Consider the following 19,027-nt stretch of genomic DNA (forward strand, 5'->3'; position numbering starts at 1 on the left):
GTAGTACCATACCTAGATTATTGGATAAAACCCGTTTAGACCAATGTGCCCAATATAAGAAGAAAGTATCGTGCCTGATCAGAGAGCTGTATGGTGAAAGTAAAATCTCCACTTATCTAAAACATTAATAGCAGCTAAATGTATACACAAGTGGAACTAGCTGCAGGCGAAAGCTTATGAACCACCTACATATTGGATGGTAATTTAATTCCTTCACAGTATGAAATAAGGTCTAGTCAAATTATTTCAGTTGTTTGTCAAGTGAGGCTAATAATGGTGTATGGAGACATATCTTGTAACCAAATGAGTTTTGTAAAATATCTGCTCAGCATGGGATCATATCAGCCTGGATAGCTCAGTTGGTTAGAGTGTGGTGCTGATTATGCCAAGGTTGCAGGTTCAATCTCCTTATGGGACAGCTCCTGAATTGCAGGGGGCTGGACTAGATCAGTGGTGGCCAAACCTGGCCCTCCAGCTGTTTTGGGACTACAGTTCCCATCACCCCTGACCACTGGCCCTGTTAGCTAAGGATGATGAGGGTTGTAGTCCTAAAACAGCTGGAGGGCCAAGTTTGGCCACGCCTGGACTAGATGATCCTCAGGGTCCCTTCCAAGTCTCTGATTCTAAGACATTTCTACAACTTTGAACTAAACAGTTGTGTTAGCAGCAGAATGAGTCCCACTAGCAGAATGGAACTCCCCCCCTCCATCTCCCTCCAAATTAGCACTGTGGGCTGGGGGGTCAGGAGAACCCCAAGAACGGGGAGCAGGGGGAGGAAAAGGGAAATTGTTTCACCTGGCAAGCAGAAATTCTTGCACCCGCAGAACCATCGTAATAGTGCAACACTAAATTCCTCTCTCTGAGTATCGTAGAACGAGTCTCTTAAGGAAGCACGATTGTCCCCCTGAAAATTGCACTATGCAGAAATAAGTTGTAATGTTCATTATTTGGTTGGTTATTAATATGGTAACAACTTAACTTAGCAAGCGAGATCTTCTGCAGTATTGGAAGGGGCTAATATAGGAATGGTAATGTCCCCAAACAGAACAGAATTGCTAAATGTTGGCGACGCATCAGGACTGGCTTTACAGTTCTGTTTTTACATAAACTATACAACACCATGAGCATATATGCCAGGTAGGTTTTTTTAAAAAAAATTAATTTGCTTATTTATTAAAATATTTCAGAGCACCTTTCGAGGCATAATGGCCCTCACAAGGTGGTGTACAAAATTCCAGAATAAAATATCATGATATATAAAAGCATCCAGTTAAAAATGGAACAGTACAAATTAATCCAAGCACAGCAGTTAATAAAATGAGATTGAAAAAGAACGGTCTTCAGAGTTTTCTTTTTTTTTTTTAAAAAAAAAAAGCACAACCTGATAATGATGCAGCCACACATTTGGGGGAGGAGAGAGCTACATAGGTTTGAGGCAACCACCCAAAAAGCCCTGTTTCAGGTACCTGTCAGCCTAGTAGCACATTGGTAGCTAACCTGATGTCCTTCAGATGTTTTAGACTCCTAACTTCTGTTGGTTTCAGCCAGCATGGCCAGTGCTTAGCAATTGTGGGAGTTGTAGACTACAGCCTCTGGAGGACACCCCATTGGCTATGCATAATCTAACCTGTATCATTAAGAGGTTACTCCCATGATCTGGTGGCCATGATCTGCCAGGGATTCTTTAGCTGTGGTTTCCTGGATTGCAGGGGGTCAGACCAGATGACTCCTGGGGGTCCCTTTCCGCTCTACAGTTATACAAGTCTATGATAATAACAATATAAAACCTGGGAGTAACAGAATGTGTAAACTTGTAAATGAATACAAACATATTTTATTTATTTCTTGGCTATAGGATATGGTTAAGGACAAATAGGAGAAGCAAAAAAACTTATATGTGTAGTGATAAATATTAAAGTCCAGGCACTTTACATGACAATCCACATTGCGTTCTAAGACTACACAAAAGAAATGAATTTCTGGCAAAAATAGACATTGCGGCTTTAATACCAAGCCAGCTTCTCTCCCCACTTCAACTCTGCACCTCCATCCTTCTGCTTTGTTTAAAATCCATGCTGATGAAGCATTCGGATGGACTCGAAAGTTAGCTTGCTAATTCATGACATTTGGATTGGTCATGATACAGGGTCTTTGGAAATGGCAAATCAACTCTTAGCTATGCTTGCCAGTTTATCCTTCCCGTTTCTCCCATTGGTGAGTTTCTCTCTGAGAAAAGCTTTAAAATCACCTTTTTAAAATGTGGAGTGGGGGGTTTGGGGTGGGGCTGGCTATTGGGTTGTTGTTTTATTTTGATCATGTATTGTATGGTTTTATATTTTGATTTTATTCTGAGAACTGCCTTGAGACCTGCGGGTATAGAGCGGTATATCAATTCAATAATAAAAAACAACAATAATATTTATTTTGCATGCAGATAATTGGCAAATAGATAATCTCTGCTGTGAAATAAGTGGCAGTGCTACATCCTTGCCTGTCCCTGCTCTTCTGTGCCACTGATGCAGTCTTAGTGGCACACCTGAGGTCAAACTGCACACTATAGGCAGCACATGACATCTTCTCTGACTTAAATTTAAAGCAGCAGCAGCAGGAGGAGGAGGAGGAGGAGGCTGCAGTCTTGAGTGGAGGATCAGCAGGAAGGAGAGCAGTGGTTTGTCTCCTGTTCCCCGCCCCCCCCCCCTTGGGATATTTTCCTACTCAAGATTGCTCCCCAATTGCTTTTCCTCTGGGGGGAAAGCACAGTGGGAAGAGAGATAAGTGCCTGTATCTTTCCCTGCAGAGTGAAAAGTAGGTTGTGTGCATGGGAGGGTAATCACCACCAGCACCCCAGCCAGCCCTCTGCTGAAACTTGCAGCCAGTTTTGCTTCAAAATGAAAGGAATTGCTAGAGAAAAGATACCTGCAGATATGTGAGCCACACAGTTTGGCCCTTGGAAGATCGATTTAGGATATTGACACAGAGATAATGACAGCTTCATTCTGCATACAGGAAGGTGCATTTCACCGAGACAAAAATCAATTAGGCTCTCCCTGTGACGAGATGTTGTTAAGGCCTTTCTGTCTCACGTTCTTCGTATCATTGTATAGACTTGCTACTAATTAGTGTGCCTGTTCTTCTACCTACTACATGAGCATTTTTCTTCAGGGATTTTGCCCTGTGCATTTATCCTCCGCCACAGCAGTAAGTAGCAGTGGTCAACCTTTATGAATACAAATACTAAAGGATGCCCTGTGGATGCAGATAAGAGAAAGATGCAAGGCTCAGCACTGCAAAAACCTTCAGCATTCATTGGCCAGGCACAACTGCACAAAGCAGATGGTGAAATGGAGAGAAGGGGAGAATCTGGATGCTCCACTCGGATGCCTCCCTTGCGGGTCACAATTTATTAATAATTGATTTATCAGCAAATTTATACCCTGTCAATGACACGACTCAAAACCCACATGCTGCTCTGCATTTGAAGAAACTGCAACAACTTACGGCACCAATCCGAACTTTTAAAGGCTGTTTTGTTAAAATTGCAAGCGGCACTCCATTTTTTTTTACTTGGATCACTTGCGGATGACTTGTTTATCAAGCGTCCATCCAGATTTGCTAGCACAAAGTTTGCAGGGAGGCGTGAGCAACATCACGCCAAACAATTGTTATGCCACACTTTCCAGTCATGTTTCAGGCCGTAAATTAAACGTCCAGGGTGGGGAGAGCAAGTTTGTGTAACTGTGTAAGCGAAATTTGCTAGTATGTAATTGAATCTCACCCGCAAAATAGCAACATCTGGAAGTGCCCTTATCCACACTTCCTCCTGTCTTGCAGCTTTCCCCTGGGAGAAACCACTCTTTAGCTCTGTGGATTGCAGTTTGCTCTGATTTAAAGCCAAAGAGCAGGTTTTCACTGGGGAAAAAGTGAGGCAAGAGGGGAACTGCTCAGATCTGCTTTTTCTAGGCATGGGATTAATGGAAGTGTAGTGAACCCTAAATTGCTGTAATGATCATCCTGGTTACCAGGATAGCAGCTTAACAGAGGCTGGGACAGTAAGAAGCTGGTTAGAAATGGCCACCTTCCACCCAAATTTTTGTTAGTGTACGCATGCAAAATCATGTTCAAAATCACTTAGGTCTTCAGGTTTCCCCCCCATGAATTGCTAATCTAACTGGCTTTGGTACTTTCCATAGAAGTACTGCCACATATATCACAGCAGGGATAATGATGTTATCTCCTGGGGTGCTATTTGTCAATTTTCTGCGTGCAAAATAAATAAGCTTTTCTCAGAAAGGAAACTAGCCAAATAAGCTAATCAGAGAAATGGGAAGGTTAAATTAGCAAGCATAGCTAAAAGTTAATTTGCCACTTATATTTCCAATGATCCTGTACCAAACATACCAAATGTATCAAATGTACCAATCAAAATGTCGTGAATTAGCAAGCTAACTTTTCAGTCCATCCGAAGCTTCGTCAGCATGGATGTTTCTTCTTCTTTCTTCTTTTTTGATATCCCACTTTATCACTACCCGAAGGAGTCTCAAAGCGGCTAACATTCTCCTTTCCCTTCCTCCCCCACAACAAACACTCTGTGAGGTGAGTGGGGCAGAGAGACTTCTGAGAAGTGTGACTGGCCCAAGGTCACCCAGCAGCTGCATGTGGAGGAGCGGGGACGCGAACCCAGTTCACCAGATTGCGAATCTACTGCTCTTAACCACTACACCACACTAAACAAAGAAGGAGGATGGAGGTACAGGGTTGGGGTGGGGAGAGAATCTGGCTTGGGATTGAAACCGCAATGTCCACGTTCGCCAGAAATTCATTATGACCATAGAAGTGCTTCCCATAGAAGCCTGTAAATGTGCAGTACACTGGGGAAGAAAGTTGCCTACAGACTGGGACACTGAGCTAAATAGACAGAGGCCAGAATCAGTGGCATAGCTAGCCATTCAGGTGCCTGGGGCAGTGCACGAGCCCTGCAGCTGGGGGCAGAGCAAGCCAAGGCAGGGCACACTGCATGGAGTCTCTTCGCAACCTCCCCCTCAGCTCCTCGAAAAAGCAGCGTGGAGCTTGCAGCCAATCCGCCCGCTGCCTCCCCCTCAGGAGAGACGTGTGCCCCCCACCTCACTTGCTACCAGTGGCATGGAAGGGGGGAGCGGGAGTTATTTTTTTTAAATAAAAAGTGTAGTGAGCCCAATTAAAAATATATAAATTTTGAAAACACATATTTTTGCCATTTTGTCACCCCCCTCAGTGATTACACCTGGGACAAACCACATCCACCACACCTCCCTTCCTATGCCACTGGCCAGAACCTGAATTTCCAGGGAATGTTCTTTCAGGGGAGCAGCGGAGGGCTCAATTAGTTGATGTGGTTGAAGGGAGATGGGCTGGAAGACCAACAGAAACATGACAAATGAAAGTTTCACTCTCTCACCGCCAAAGGAACACAAGTGAATATCAGAGAACCTGTAGAAGCGATGCTGGCACAAAACCCCACATATATTAAGTAAAATAGAAACATTGCCACCCCACCCCCACTCACCTTTCCCTCCCTCCACCTCTTTCCCTCTTTTCTTCCTAATGTCTCAACAAATGAAACTGATCTGTTAAAAATGTTACTTGGAGAAAGAGAGAGAGAGAGAGATTGCACATACTTTTGTAAACCAAGAAAATCTTTAATAAAAATACATTTAAAAAACAAAACAAATGAAAGTTTCAAAAAAATCCTGGGTTAGCCTCAATCCTGATCCCTTTTGCTCCATTTCACTCCAATTACATTCATTTAGCAGCGCATAGCCTCTGAAAAGAGGGAAAGAACCGCTTTTCCAAACGTTAACTGCATGCATCAGCTATATTTGGATGTCACACAAAAATACTGCTGGGTGCTGATGCTCCTATGTCTTCTTCACACAGCGTAAATGTCTGTGCCATATGGTTCCATGCACTCACAATCGAAATGCCCCACTTAGGCTACAGTATCCTCCAGACTGTTAATAGAAGAGATCGTGGCAATTTCTGAAAGGGTTAATAATGTAACCCTTTCTGAAAATCTCACGGTAGCAGACTTTACTGGCGGGTTACTGGGAATGGGTGGGCGGAAGTCTGGAAACCCGCGATACCCAAGCCGTGCAGCAAAGATATGGAAAATATTGCCTAATGCAGCAGTTTAATTACAAAGAGTTTATCTCTTGATCCTGAGTTTAAGGATTTGCCTCTGGCAGATAACACAGCCAGCACGTGGGAGATACTCAAGAGGCTAAACTCTGGCCATCAGGGAGGGGGCTTTGTCCTGTGGTCTCTGGCTTCATCATGGCTTCTGGAAGCAGTTCATGCTTCAAGAGAAGCTTTCCCTGGATATGCAGAGGGTGGGGTGGGTGAATGGGGTTGTAGCCTCCTACCTTCCGCGTCCTCCATTGACGTGATACCTAGAAAGCACACACACCATTCCACACACGCATCTCCATCACTATTTTGGGCAGCCAAGTGTATTGGGCAGTGTGTGCGAAGAAATAATACTTCATGGCGGGGGTGGGGGTGGGAGGAGCTTTTAATAGTGCAGGAGGTTATTAACTGAGCAGTAGGTCTGGCTCAAAGGAGAAAGTAAGGCTTCCTATTAGGAGGGAAAACAGAGCAAAGGTTAAGTGGCTATTTCCAGCTAGCAGGAGAAAGTGAGACATTTAGGACGTAACCCTATTAGGGATGTCAGAGAATTCTGATGAACATGGAGATGGGAACAGAAATTCCTGATGTTCACTTATTTGTCCCATAACCAAAATGGTAATCAATCCAGCCAAAAATCTATATATTGATATTTCCTGCTGTTGTTATTTTCATCTCCGCAAATGATATTGTTGGGGAGCGGGGGGACGGAGACTAGGCTGTATGCCTAAGTCCCCTTCTAATTCCTGGATCTAGCAAGGATTAAATTACTGGAAGAGTCAGAGCAGCTTCTTGGTGAGGGAATGGCCCCCTCACTATGGGTCGTTAAGGTAACAAAGGAAGTGGCTTTGTGCCATAAATCAAATGAGTGGGCCCTCCCTTCTGAACTGGCTGGTAGTTAGGACAAAATCAAGCGTAGAGCTGTAAGAGAGAGCAAGGAGATAGAAGCAGGCTGCAGGCAGAAGACAGTGAGAGAGACATGATTGATTTTTGCTGTAATCCAAGGCTGTGTCTATGGGAGAAGCAAGACCCTCCTGTGAGCCCTTCCATCTTAGGTTCGGGTTGCATATATGCGTGAATAAACCATATATCATAAAGGCCCCACAGTCTCCACTGGGCCTCATTTCCAAAAAGAAACATGAACCCTGGGTAAGTGTCTGGAATATCACACAGCTTGGAGAAGAAGACGGAAAAGGAGAGTTTGGACTTGATATCCCACCTTTCACTCCCCTTAAGGAGTCTCAAAGCGGCTAACAATCTCCTTTCTCTTCCTCCCCCACAACAAACACTCTGTGAGGTGAGTGGGGCTGAGAGACTTCAGAGACTTCAGAGAAGTGTGACTAGCCCAAGGTCACCCAGCAGCTGCATGTGGAGGAGCAGGGAATTGAACCCGGTTCACCAGATAGCGAGTCCACTGCTCTTAACCACTACACCACACTGGCTCTCACTGAGAGACTGAGGTGGCGTGCAACAATATGGTTTATGTTTATGTTGTTCCTTTTTTCCAATTTACATTGTGTTTCTTTTGTATTGAAATGCATGGTGTTGTATAATATAACTGACTACATAACTTTTCATCCGAGCGGACGGATAGACAAATAATATTGTCTTTGTCAGAAGCCAAACTGCAGGTGAAATGAAACAGGGTGCTTGCAAAGAATATGGGGCAGAATGGAAACTGATGCCTTCTTACACCCCTAAATCTATATCTGTGGGGTGAAGGGATACAGGATTCCGTAGAAGTTCCACTACATTGGCAGAATCCCAGCTGGGGTTTCTTCTGCAGCCCCTATGCTCCTGATGTGTATGATTGGGTTTTGGGACTCAGGAGCAGAGAGAGATGTTTGCCCCATGCTGTGTGTTAGGATTGGCTTCTGTTGCTGCTGAGGAGTTACGGAATATAACTTCTCTGATGGCAGGGTGAAAAGGTCTGAAGTGGAATAGCAGAGGTAGAAGAAGCAGAGGCCTTGAAAAAGAGAAGCACGTTGTTCAATAGGCGCCCACAAGATTTAGTTAGAAAGAGCAGGTGCAGTTTGCATGCAAAGGGAGCTTTGAAAACTGGGATAGTCTGAATTATAGAGCCAAGAGGAGACATAAGTGTTGAGTGTAAAGTAGGAGACTGCATTTCACTTATTCAATTATTCAATTAATCACAGCTTTAGCTGCAAGTCGTTAGCTGGATATTTATGATCTAGCCATGGTGCAGAAGGATTATATATTATTTAAGGCAGATTTGGGGTTGGTCAAAAGCAGCGTGTTCATTATTCACATCCAGCAAATGATGGTTTGCACCACGCTGTTTTCTCACAAATTCGTGCCTGTATTATTCCCAGCAGAGGTGTGAGACATCTTCAAGCAACAGCAAATGAAAGTATTTTGCTCAGAAGGAAGAGAAAGCCGATGTTGCCATTATGGGGTTGGTTGGTTGGTTGGTTGGTGGGTGGGTGGGGAGGGGAAGAAAGGGGATGAACCAGGAGGGCACCAATACAAAATCCTGATTCTCTGCCCCACACAACTGGAAACCTGTCTCATTTTATTCTCCCTCGGGGTACTACAGGACCCAGGGAGCAGCTGGCCTGAGCTGCTTTCAAATATTCTGGCAAGATAGTAAGAATGAGCAGATGGCCTTACACACTCTTTCCACGCCTAACCCCCAAATATGACTTAGTGAGTTCTCTATAATTCATGTCCTTAACTGTTTTCCTTCAAACATGAAGATTTTCCTCTCTTTTGATTAAAACACACGCTGTGGCCACACACCCTTATCCTAACCACGTTTATTCAGGAGTACATCTCTGTTTTATTCCAGTGGGATTTACTCTCAGGTAACTATGCTTGGGATTGTAGCCTTTGTAGCATAAAAGTCCAACCCCCAAACGAAACAAAAAACCAGCCTTTGTACTCAGCTCTTCTAAAGCCTGATGCCTCACTGTTAAGGCTTAACTGTGCTCTTTGGTATTGTTGCTATGGTAACCCAACAGTTTATCCCTCACTTCCAAATATATTCGCACAGTTCTTGTTAAACACTCCCCCCTCCCTTGCAATTCTCTATTGGAATCCAATTATCTTGCATTAATTCTAAATCAAATTCAGAGCAGCACAAACACCCATAACACGTGTGTAAATGATTATTTTTATAATACTGTTAGCGCCACATGCACATATATATTCTTTGCCTTTGAACACGCAAGAAAGAAGCTGTTTTCTGGTAAGAACCTGATACTAGGCTGTTTTGTTTTTGGCTTAGCTGGGTAAAATGCAATACCGCTGAAAGCTGCTGGCCTTGCAGACTCGAATTCCCAGCATCTCTTTCAATCCATAAAACAGGCACCCCAGTGGGATTCCTTCCCTGTACGACTTTGACAAAGTACACATTCAGGATCCTGCCTTAAGTGGGGATGTCAGTCTACGCAGTATATTTTCTAGCACTCCCATCAGACAGGATACCGTAGTTTGAATTTGCTATCATAAAACGTAGAAATGTCACTTATTGGCAGTTAAATATTAAGCAGGGTAAAAACAAAACACAAACACCTGAAACGAAAAGGAACTGTACCAAAACTAAAACAAGTAAACAAGCAAAAACCTGATTTGACAAGGCATTGGCATCAGAGAGCTCCACTCGGTGCTTGTAAGGATTTAAGCAACAAAGCTCTTGGCATAGAGGTGACATCTGTATATGAATTTGTAATGGTACTTTATGGAACTGTCTGATCAATAGGAATATATGGGTGCAAGTGGTTCACTGTCCTCAGCCTACAGGAGCAGTCAGTGTCCTGGTGCTGAGCAGCCCATTTTGATCACAAGTCCATGGTTGGCACCCCACATACTACCCCTAGGTGACCGATCCTCTCCCTTGACTGCATAGGAGCACATCCGAAAGCTCTGCCATTCTGAGACCTATATTTTTATGTTGTACAAGAGGTACACATATGGGACAGTGTTTTGGCTGGTTGACATCTGATGACCTTTTAAATGTGTTGTGGAATTATTTGTTTGTTTTTATCATGTATTTTGTCTTTTTTATATTTGTGAACCACTCTGAGATCTATAGGGCAGTATACAAATTAAACCAACCAACAAACTTTATACATGTTTGTTAACATCCACACCCGTGCCACAGTTAAGAACCCAACATGTAAAATAATAAAAAGTGTATGTATCCTTATGCCTCAATTTCTAAGTGCATATTGCTATTATTGGGTGTCCTTGGGATTTACCATGGACTTACCCTGTCCTTAATCTGAAACCCAATGCCTATTCCTACTTCCAGGCATGGCATTGAGATAGTTTTACTGACAAAGCCCCATTCAGCTGAGTTTTGTGTTTCGGATCTTCAGATGGAGTGAAGAGAAGCTTTGCTCCAGAGATTCTCTGTTGCCTCTTTACACAGGAAGGCAGCAAGAAGGAACTTTGACCACAAACCTATATCTGCATCTGATATCACCAGGTAAGATGCAACTTACCTGCCTGTTACATCAGGTACACTTCACTTTTATGTTCTTTATGCTAAAAAAGAGAGAGGTTCTTTTGGCCAGTTAAAAGGTTGCATTCTGCTCAGGTCATGAAAAGGCACCACCAGAAGGCATACACTGAACTGGGTACAGAACTTCAAATGACCCTGCCCACAGCACCTGTGTCATGCTCATTGGTGTGAATGGAAGATAGTGGGATTTACACACAGAACAGAGAATATGTGATGCTCACAAACCTGTGTAAAGTCCATGTCAAATTTTATTTGTAGCTTACAGCAGAAGATCAATGGTTGGGTAGCTGTCAGGTGGGAAGAAAACATTGGAAATATACTTAAGGTCCTTAAATGTTGTTATAGGACTAAATATACTAAGGTATTGATTTAACATGGAAAAAGAGTTCAGAGAGCTAGATGGCTGGAAACAGTAGCAAGGTGATGATGACCTTTTGGGTTTGGTTTTCCCAGCTAATGTTTCCTTCACAGCTAAAAACTGAGGACAGAATAGCAACGGAGGAGAATCTATGCATGGAATCAATACAGGATTCTAGAGAACAAGAGATAAACAGAGAGCTGAGCTCCAGGCCACAGATGAGACCCATTAAGTATGACAGACAGCAGTGCATGGATAAATGAGTGCTTTTAACACACACACACACACACACACACACACACACACACACACGAACACGCGCACACACACAATACACTGAAGGAACTTCCCCAGAGATTCCACATTCTCTTATGAACTGAAAAGCATTCTGCTAAAAATGATCATTCCAACAGGGTTGCGGGGTTGGGGGTGGGATTTGTTACAACAATGTCAAAAGTGTGGAGTGGGATACACCTGAATGGCCAAAAAAGTATTAGGTCCCAATGCAAACAAATAATAAATTGTGAATATATCATCTTCTTTAAATTATAAGAAAGGAATGCACCTAAAAACAAATATGAAATCTGATTTCAGATAAAATTATATCTAATACCATCATATCTAATGACACGCAATTGTGTCAAACGATAGGTAAGGAAAAGGTGCACAGGGGCAAGAACAACTTTGTATAGTTTGGCTGTGTGCATTGAGATGTGTTGGCAATGCTGTAACAAGTGGGCTAAATAGCAGCAATTGTCTTCTAATTGTTGTTTTGTTGTTTTATTCATTTATTGGATTATCTAATTCCAGAAAGCTGGATTTTTGTACATTTCTATCCCATGTGGAGATATGTACTGGGTATGGTATAGCCCCTCCAGCAAGGTGGTGAGGTGCCAGGATGGATCACTGCCATCTTGTAATTGCCAGACCATCTCTCTTAATCCAACCGACCCCAAGGCCTGCTGTCTTCCAGTCAGAATGTAAGTGGGCATTTGCAGCAAGGACATAACAAAGAACTGCAAGCAGCTGGAGGAGCAGCACAGAAAGGCCATTTTAGTTGGATGTTCTGGGAACTATGCTGCAGAGAAAAGCAGAGCCCTCAGGGTATCCTGGCACCCACAGGCCCCATGTTGGTAGTGCCAGGATTAAAGTCCCTCCATTTCCATGCCGATTGAAATTGTGCCTTAGATGGATGTGCCTATTCAAATTCTGTACCTGTCTGCATTACTGTTTCAGGAATGTCTTCCTTTCTATGCTAACTGAAGTTGCTTTTGGTGGATGTGCACCATCAAGAATATATTCCAGTCTCCATGACAGTTTTAGGACTTGGGAACCTCTGGTTTGCAAGGAAGCTAAGAGCCCTGTACAGCAGACCCGCCAGGGATAGTCCCAGATTTATAGAGTCTGGCCTGGTTTTTTATATGATCCTGGAATGTCTCGCTTTTCCTCTCTATTTTCATCAGAGAAATATTGGAGGGAGACAAATATATTTATATAATTTTTTGTCCAGAAACAAAAAAATGATAAGGCCAGTTTTAAAAATCTGACTTACATCCATTCTGACTTGTAACTTTATTCCTCACAAATTCTACTGACACACGTTTTTATGATGTAGCCAGCACAGTCTATTTTAGAAAATTCCAGTCCCCTTACCAAAGGCCACGTCACCAGTCTGTCTAGTGACAAACATGGAGCCAGTCGCCTCCAAGAGCTCTTCTCTGTCCTTTACCAGGCTTGGAACCCTGGGCTGAATAAAAGAGGAGTCCCAATTTAGAAAAGTGAGAGGAACAGCACAGTCTTTCTGCTCTCTGACTGATAATGAGCCTGGCACATTCTTCCTTGTGAAAATCAAGAGAGATACATTTTAAACTATTAATGAGAGCAGAAAACAAATCTCTGAAAGAAATGCAAATTCTTTGCATGCAGCTTTTAAAGTGATGTTTCAATATCATCGCCACCACATTCTTAAGAGTAAACATGGTAACATCTGGTAGGACGTCCACACAAAGAGAAGCAGAAATTGGCTTCTGGCTCTGTTGCCACTCAATTCTAGCAGACTTTTTGAAGTCCCTTCCACCCAGGCTGAATGAATGGTTGGAAACTTCAGGGAGCAGCTTAAAGATTCTCCAAAAATTTGCAGCTTCTTGAGTTTACTGGTAGTTCATCAGAAGGGACTTTTCAGACAAGCAACGCTGACACCAAACCCTACATACATTAAGCAAAATAGAAACATCACCACCTGTCCCCACCCCCACCCATCTTCCCTCCCTCCACCCCCTTTTCCCCCCTCCCCCTAATGTCTCAACAAAGGAAACAGATTTGTAAAAATGTTACATGGAAAAAATACGAGAGACATTACACTTACTTCTGTAAAACAAGAAAATATTTAATAAAAATCCGAAAGCAAGAATTGGGGGGGGGGGGATTTTCAGCTCACAGACATGAATGCTGGGCATTGTGTAGGGTTTTAAAAAATAAATAAATAAATTGCAGCAACTTTCATTTTCACTTTGAATCAGGTCACCGCACCATGGTGCAAGTAGACACTACTTAACACTGCCCAAGCTTACTAAAGGCAGATGTGTATACTACAATAGCTGATGGCTATGATGATTCATAGAAGTAAGCCCCCACTGAAGTCAAGGGGGGCTACTTCAACAAAATGTAATGCAGTGTAATAATGTCAAGGTAAAAACCTGGTAAATATTTATTATTGATGGCAACTATGACCTGGAAAAACTGTCTGTGGAGTGGACAAACGCCGGCTCCCTCAGCCTGTAAAGCGAGATGAGCACCGCAACCCCAGAGTTGTTCAGACTTAACTGTCAGGAGTCCCTTTACCTTTACCAAAAGCAGAGCCATTTGAGGACCTAGAAAAGGTCAGGTATACCTCCAATGTCCCTCGGTAGGTTGTGGACTCTCCTTCACTGGATGTTTTTAAGCAGAGGTTGAATGGTCATCTGTCATGGGTGCTTTAGTTGAGATTCCTGCATTGCAGGGGTTGGACTAGAGGTTGGGGTCCCTTTTGACTCGACAATTCTATGATTCTCTCTGACCACCATAGTTTAAATTCAGCCTCCATTGCTTCATTTGTTATTTCCTTGTCTCTTCCTTTCCTCTCCAGCGCAAGTTCCTGAAGTAGCTGAGACTCAGAACGCCCTGGCCTTTCAAAGCAGTAACTGAAATAATTGGTTACATAAAGTGAATTAAGTCACAGCTGACTAGTGAAGAGTTCAACTTACAGAAGAGGAACTTCAACAGACAGAATGGGGCCACTGTATGACCTGAACAGAGAGTGCAGCCTGTAGGACTGGGATGCTTTCAGCACTACCAATAGAGCACTAAAACACCAACTCATAAATATTGCTAGCTTCAGTGTGCAAAAGTATCTCACACTACTTTTGCAGCCTGAACCTAGGCATGTGGTGCAACAAACAGATTACAACAGGGAACAGTTCCATTACTTTTTGTAACAGCCCTATAAAAGGCCTGCAGGGGGTGGAAGGGGCTATAATTGGGGTGGAGGAGTCAGCAAGTGCCATTTGCAAGATCACATTAAGGGCCTTTGAGCATTACATTCATTTGCATGGGATTGCAGCCTTGATTATTCTGGACTGAGTCTCTCAACACCAAGGGGTTATTCTCATTGTAACTCCATGAGCAGGTTGATGGACTTCTCTGTAAAAGCAAAAGCAAAATAAAGTCCAGATCTAAGAAGAGTCCAATGCCATTAGTATGTTACATACTTACAGATCTTCACAATGGTCGTGGCACCAACTGAAATAAACGCTGGATTGCACCAATTTAGTTTTATGACTGCCAAACATACGGCAAGGAGTAACACCAGTATCCTGTGACAATCACTAATTAGAAGGCGTGTTTGTTTTTAAATGTGTGTGCTCGCTGGCGTATGCTAAAAGCAAATCTTGCTGAGGTAACAATTAGTTGTGTTTCTGACATTGTCTATGAAATACATGGCCTGGCTGATCCGCTGGGATCCCTTCCAGATCTGGTTCTGTGACTAGGGCCCTCATTGTGAATTATTCTGAGACAAGACCCCTTAAGGCCTGACCATAGACAATGGATAGCCCAGGACAGGGTGGTCCAGCCTCTCAGGCTAAGTGGACTGCAAGAGTACTTCAACACAGAACCCACAGGCCACACGCTGAATTTCTATATCATTGACTAAATTGTTTGCAATATAGTTAATATTATTTAATACAAAGTTAATATATTTAATTAAATAAATATGATTAAATACACAATTAATGCAATTAATACATTTATTTACTAAACAAATCAAATACACAAGCTCAGGTGAGTCCCAGATAGATAGATAGATAGATAGATAGATAGATAGATAGATAGATAGATAGATGCACAGCATGGAAATGTAGGAGAACCTGGGGCCAGGGTGTGTGTGAGAATCTGACCCCTGAAATCCCATCCAGGGAAGATCCAAGTGCACAGAACAGGAGTCACATCGGCCCTCAAGCAATCCTCGTCACGTCCCCATCCCTCCCATGCAGCTGCAGCTGACTATCCCTCTTCTTGTACATCCTGAAGGTGAGGGAGGGAAGAGGCAGAAAGTCACAGATTCAAGGTCCCCTTTCCTTATCTGTGTGTTTGTTTTGGGTGTGAGAGATGTTAGAGGTGGAGGAAATAATAATGCACAACACCCAGCTTTATATGTCTTCTTTGAGACTCCAACCACTTTTGGGTAAAGGTAAAAGGACCCCTGACCATTAGGTCCAGTCATGACCAACTCTGGGGTTGGGGCGCTCATCTCGCTTTATTGGCCGAGGAAGCTGGCATACAGCTTCTGGGTCATGTGGCCAGCATGACTAAGCCACTTCTGGCGAACCAGAGCAGTGCATGGAAACGCCATTTACTTCCCGCCGGAGTGGTACCTATTTATCTACTTGTACTTTGATGTGCTTTTAAACTGCTAGGTTGGCAGGAGCAGGGACCGAGCAATGGGAGCTCACCCCGTCGCGGGGATTCGAATCGCCGACCTTCTGATCGGCAAGTCCTAGGCTCTGTGGTTTAACCCACAGCGCCACCCACGTCCCACTTTTGGGTAGGGAGGTGCAATAGTAACATTGCCAGCAGCGTGTTCTAGGGCTATGATTTTTACAACAAATCACAGCGTATAGCTTTTCATTTGGACTGTTGCTGCATCACAGCACCATTAAAATCTCATGCGTTTTTTCCCTGAAAGGACTTTGGCAAAATGACCCTGTTTGCTCCCAGCAGAGGTATTTCTATCTGACAGCTTTCAAAGATATTTTGATTTGCCCCATCAACTCCTGGCTTTCTAAAGCATTCAGCAACCCCACCCCTCCATTCCCATTTGCCATCACTCACACAGTACTTCTCTTCCCTGTGGCAAGTGCACAGCCGAGACTCTTAAGGAAACACAATGAATAGGAAAAGGCTTCTTTCTTATTGCCAATTGCTCCCCTATTGACTCCCAGGCCTAAAGGCAGCTTCTTCTTCTCCACTAGTTCTTTTGTAGCAGCTAGGAAGACAGTCTATGCAGCTCTTCATGTTCTAAACATTTGCTTTGTAAACATGCATGTGTTGTTGTTTTTTATGTACCAAGGAGAAGACATGGAAGCATCTGGAACCAGAAGGCAGAAGTCAACTGCCTACAGAGCTGCCGTTCATGACTCTGGTTTCTTTGGGATAGACCCACACCCTACTTACAAGCCAATAAAAGCCTCACAGGTCAACTAGAAGCTCCATGAATACACAGACCTTGGAACTTTAAGGCCATCCTATGCACTGAAGAGATAGTAAAATAAAATTTAAAAATCCAACTTTCTACTACCTTGAAATCTGGAGCCAGTCACTTATTCGAGGCTCAAAGAAATCCCCCAGTTATGGGTTTCTGTTCAGATAATGAGTCTTTTCTAACAATGATGCATTACCTTGCTTCATATATTACATGGGTAGGCAAACTAAGGCCCGTGGGCCTGATGCGGCCCAATCACTTTCTAAATCTGGCCCACGGACGGTCCAGGAATCAGCGTGTTTTTACATGAGTAGAATGTGTGCTTTTATTTAAAATGCATTTCTGGGTTATTTGTGGGGCACAGGAATTTGTTTTTTTCCTCTTCAAAATATAGTCTGGCCCACCACAAGGTCTGAGGGACAGTGAAAAAGTTTGCTGACCCCTGATTACCTTGCCATCAAAGTCCAACAGGTGAGAGGGGAGTCCAAGTGTATTGTGCCAATAATCTCAGATATATTCAAGTGAATAAAGGGGGATTACCAGAATTCCAACATGACTGTATTTTCCACCTGAAAATAGCACTGGGGAAAGGAAAACTTAGGGGAAACACTGCACAAAAACAACAACACAGCACCATTTTTCATGGATAAATCAGACAACTTTTAATTCATTTCCCAATACTTGGTGAGATTATTAGCTTCACATACGGCAATATCACACCAGGATCAACTGAGCCACTCTGTTCTTGACAGTACTGTTACTTCATTTGTCACAAAATAAACACTGTACGGTAAAAACCTACGCTCCTGGGTATACCTTGGTTGGGCTGATATTAAATAATTCCACATTTACTCTAGAAACAGAGGAAGTTGTCTTATACTGAGGCTGGATCTAGACATGTCAAAGAAGCGATTCAGTTAAATGTGTTGCAAACTCATACAGGGGAATCTGGTAGGGAAAGATGGGACTCCACAGTGCCATCTGGTGTCACAGGGTTATATAACACTTTTTCTTTACCAATCTAGCTGAATCTAGAGTCAATTTCCATCCATTTTACTCAGTAGATGGCAGTGAATCTCCAGGCAACCCTACTTGGACCTATCCTGGGGAAAACATGTGCTATACCATGGGTAGGCAAACTAAGGCCCGTGGGCCTGATGCAGCCTAATCGCCTTCTAAATCCGGCCCGCAGACAGTCCGGGAGTCAGCATGTTTTTACATAAGTAAAATGTGTCCTTTTATTTAAAATGCATCTCTGGGTTATTTGTGGGGCATAGGAATTTGTTCATTTCCCCCCCTCCAAAATATAGTCCGGCCCCCCACAAGGTCTGAGGGACAGTGGACTGGCCCCTTGCTGAAAAAGTTTGCTGACCCCTGTTCTATACCATGGAGCCATGACTTTTTATTCCCCTCACTCTTATTTATTTATTTTTTTGTATAATATTTTATTGAGTTTTACACAAAAAAGCATAAAAAAGCAAACATTACAAAAGAAAAAAAAGAAAGAAGATCGTAAACAAAAATAGAAAAGAAAAAGAGAATTTTAGCATATATAAAAAAAACTCACTTTCCAATTATAACCTTCAAAACCTTATTTTCCTTACTTCCACCCGCCTCCCGATCTTGTATTCTATGTAGTAATTAGTTCAGCAAGATCATTCTTATTCATTTTCATTCTTAGTCCCTCCCTTTGTACTCTTATTTAACTTAGTCACTAGAACCCTTTCTTTTCCTTTTCAATGTCCTCAACATTCAAAAATTTTACAGTGTTTTTGTAGGTAGACTTTAAACTTCTTCCAGTCCTCTTCCACCTGCTCTTCTCCTTGATCTCGAATTCTGCTGGTCATTTCAGCCAGTTCCATATAGTCTATTACTTGCACCTGCCATTCTTCCAAGGTGGGTAGATCTTGCGTCTTCCAATGCTTTGCAATGAGTACTCTTGCTGCTGCTGTAGCATACATAAAAAAGGTTCTGTCCTTCTTTGGCACCAATTGGCCGACCATACCCAGGAGAAAGGCCTCTGGTTTCTTCAAGAAGGTATACTTAAATACCTTTTTCAGTTCATTATATATCATCTCCCAGAACGCCTTAATCCTTGGGCACATCCACCAAAGGTGAAAGAATGTCCCTTCAGTTTCTTTACATTTCCAACATTTATTATCGGGCAAATGGTCTCACTCTTAGATGCTATAAATGATTTGCCCATGTCCCCCATTCCAGATGTTAAAACTGAAAATGAATGCATGTCTTTTCATAAGTGCCACAATTCAGGAGATGGTTACATCAC

This window comes from Podarcis erhardii (genome assembly GCF_964252035.2).
Source record: "Podarcis erhardii genome assembly, chromosome: 1".
Lineage (NCBI taxonomy): Eukaryota > Metazoa > Chordata > Lepidosauria > Squamata > Lacertidae > Podarcis > Podarcis erhardii.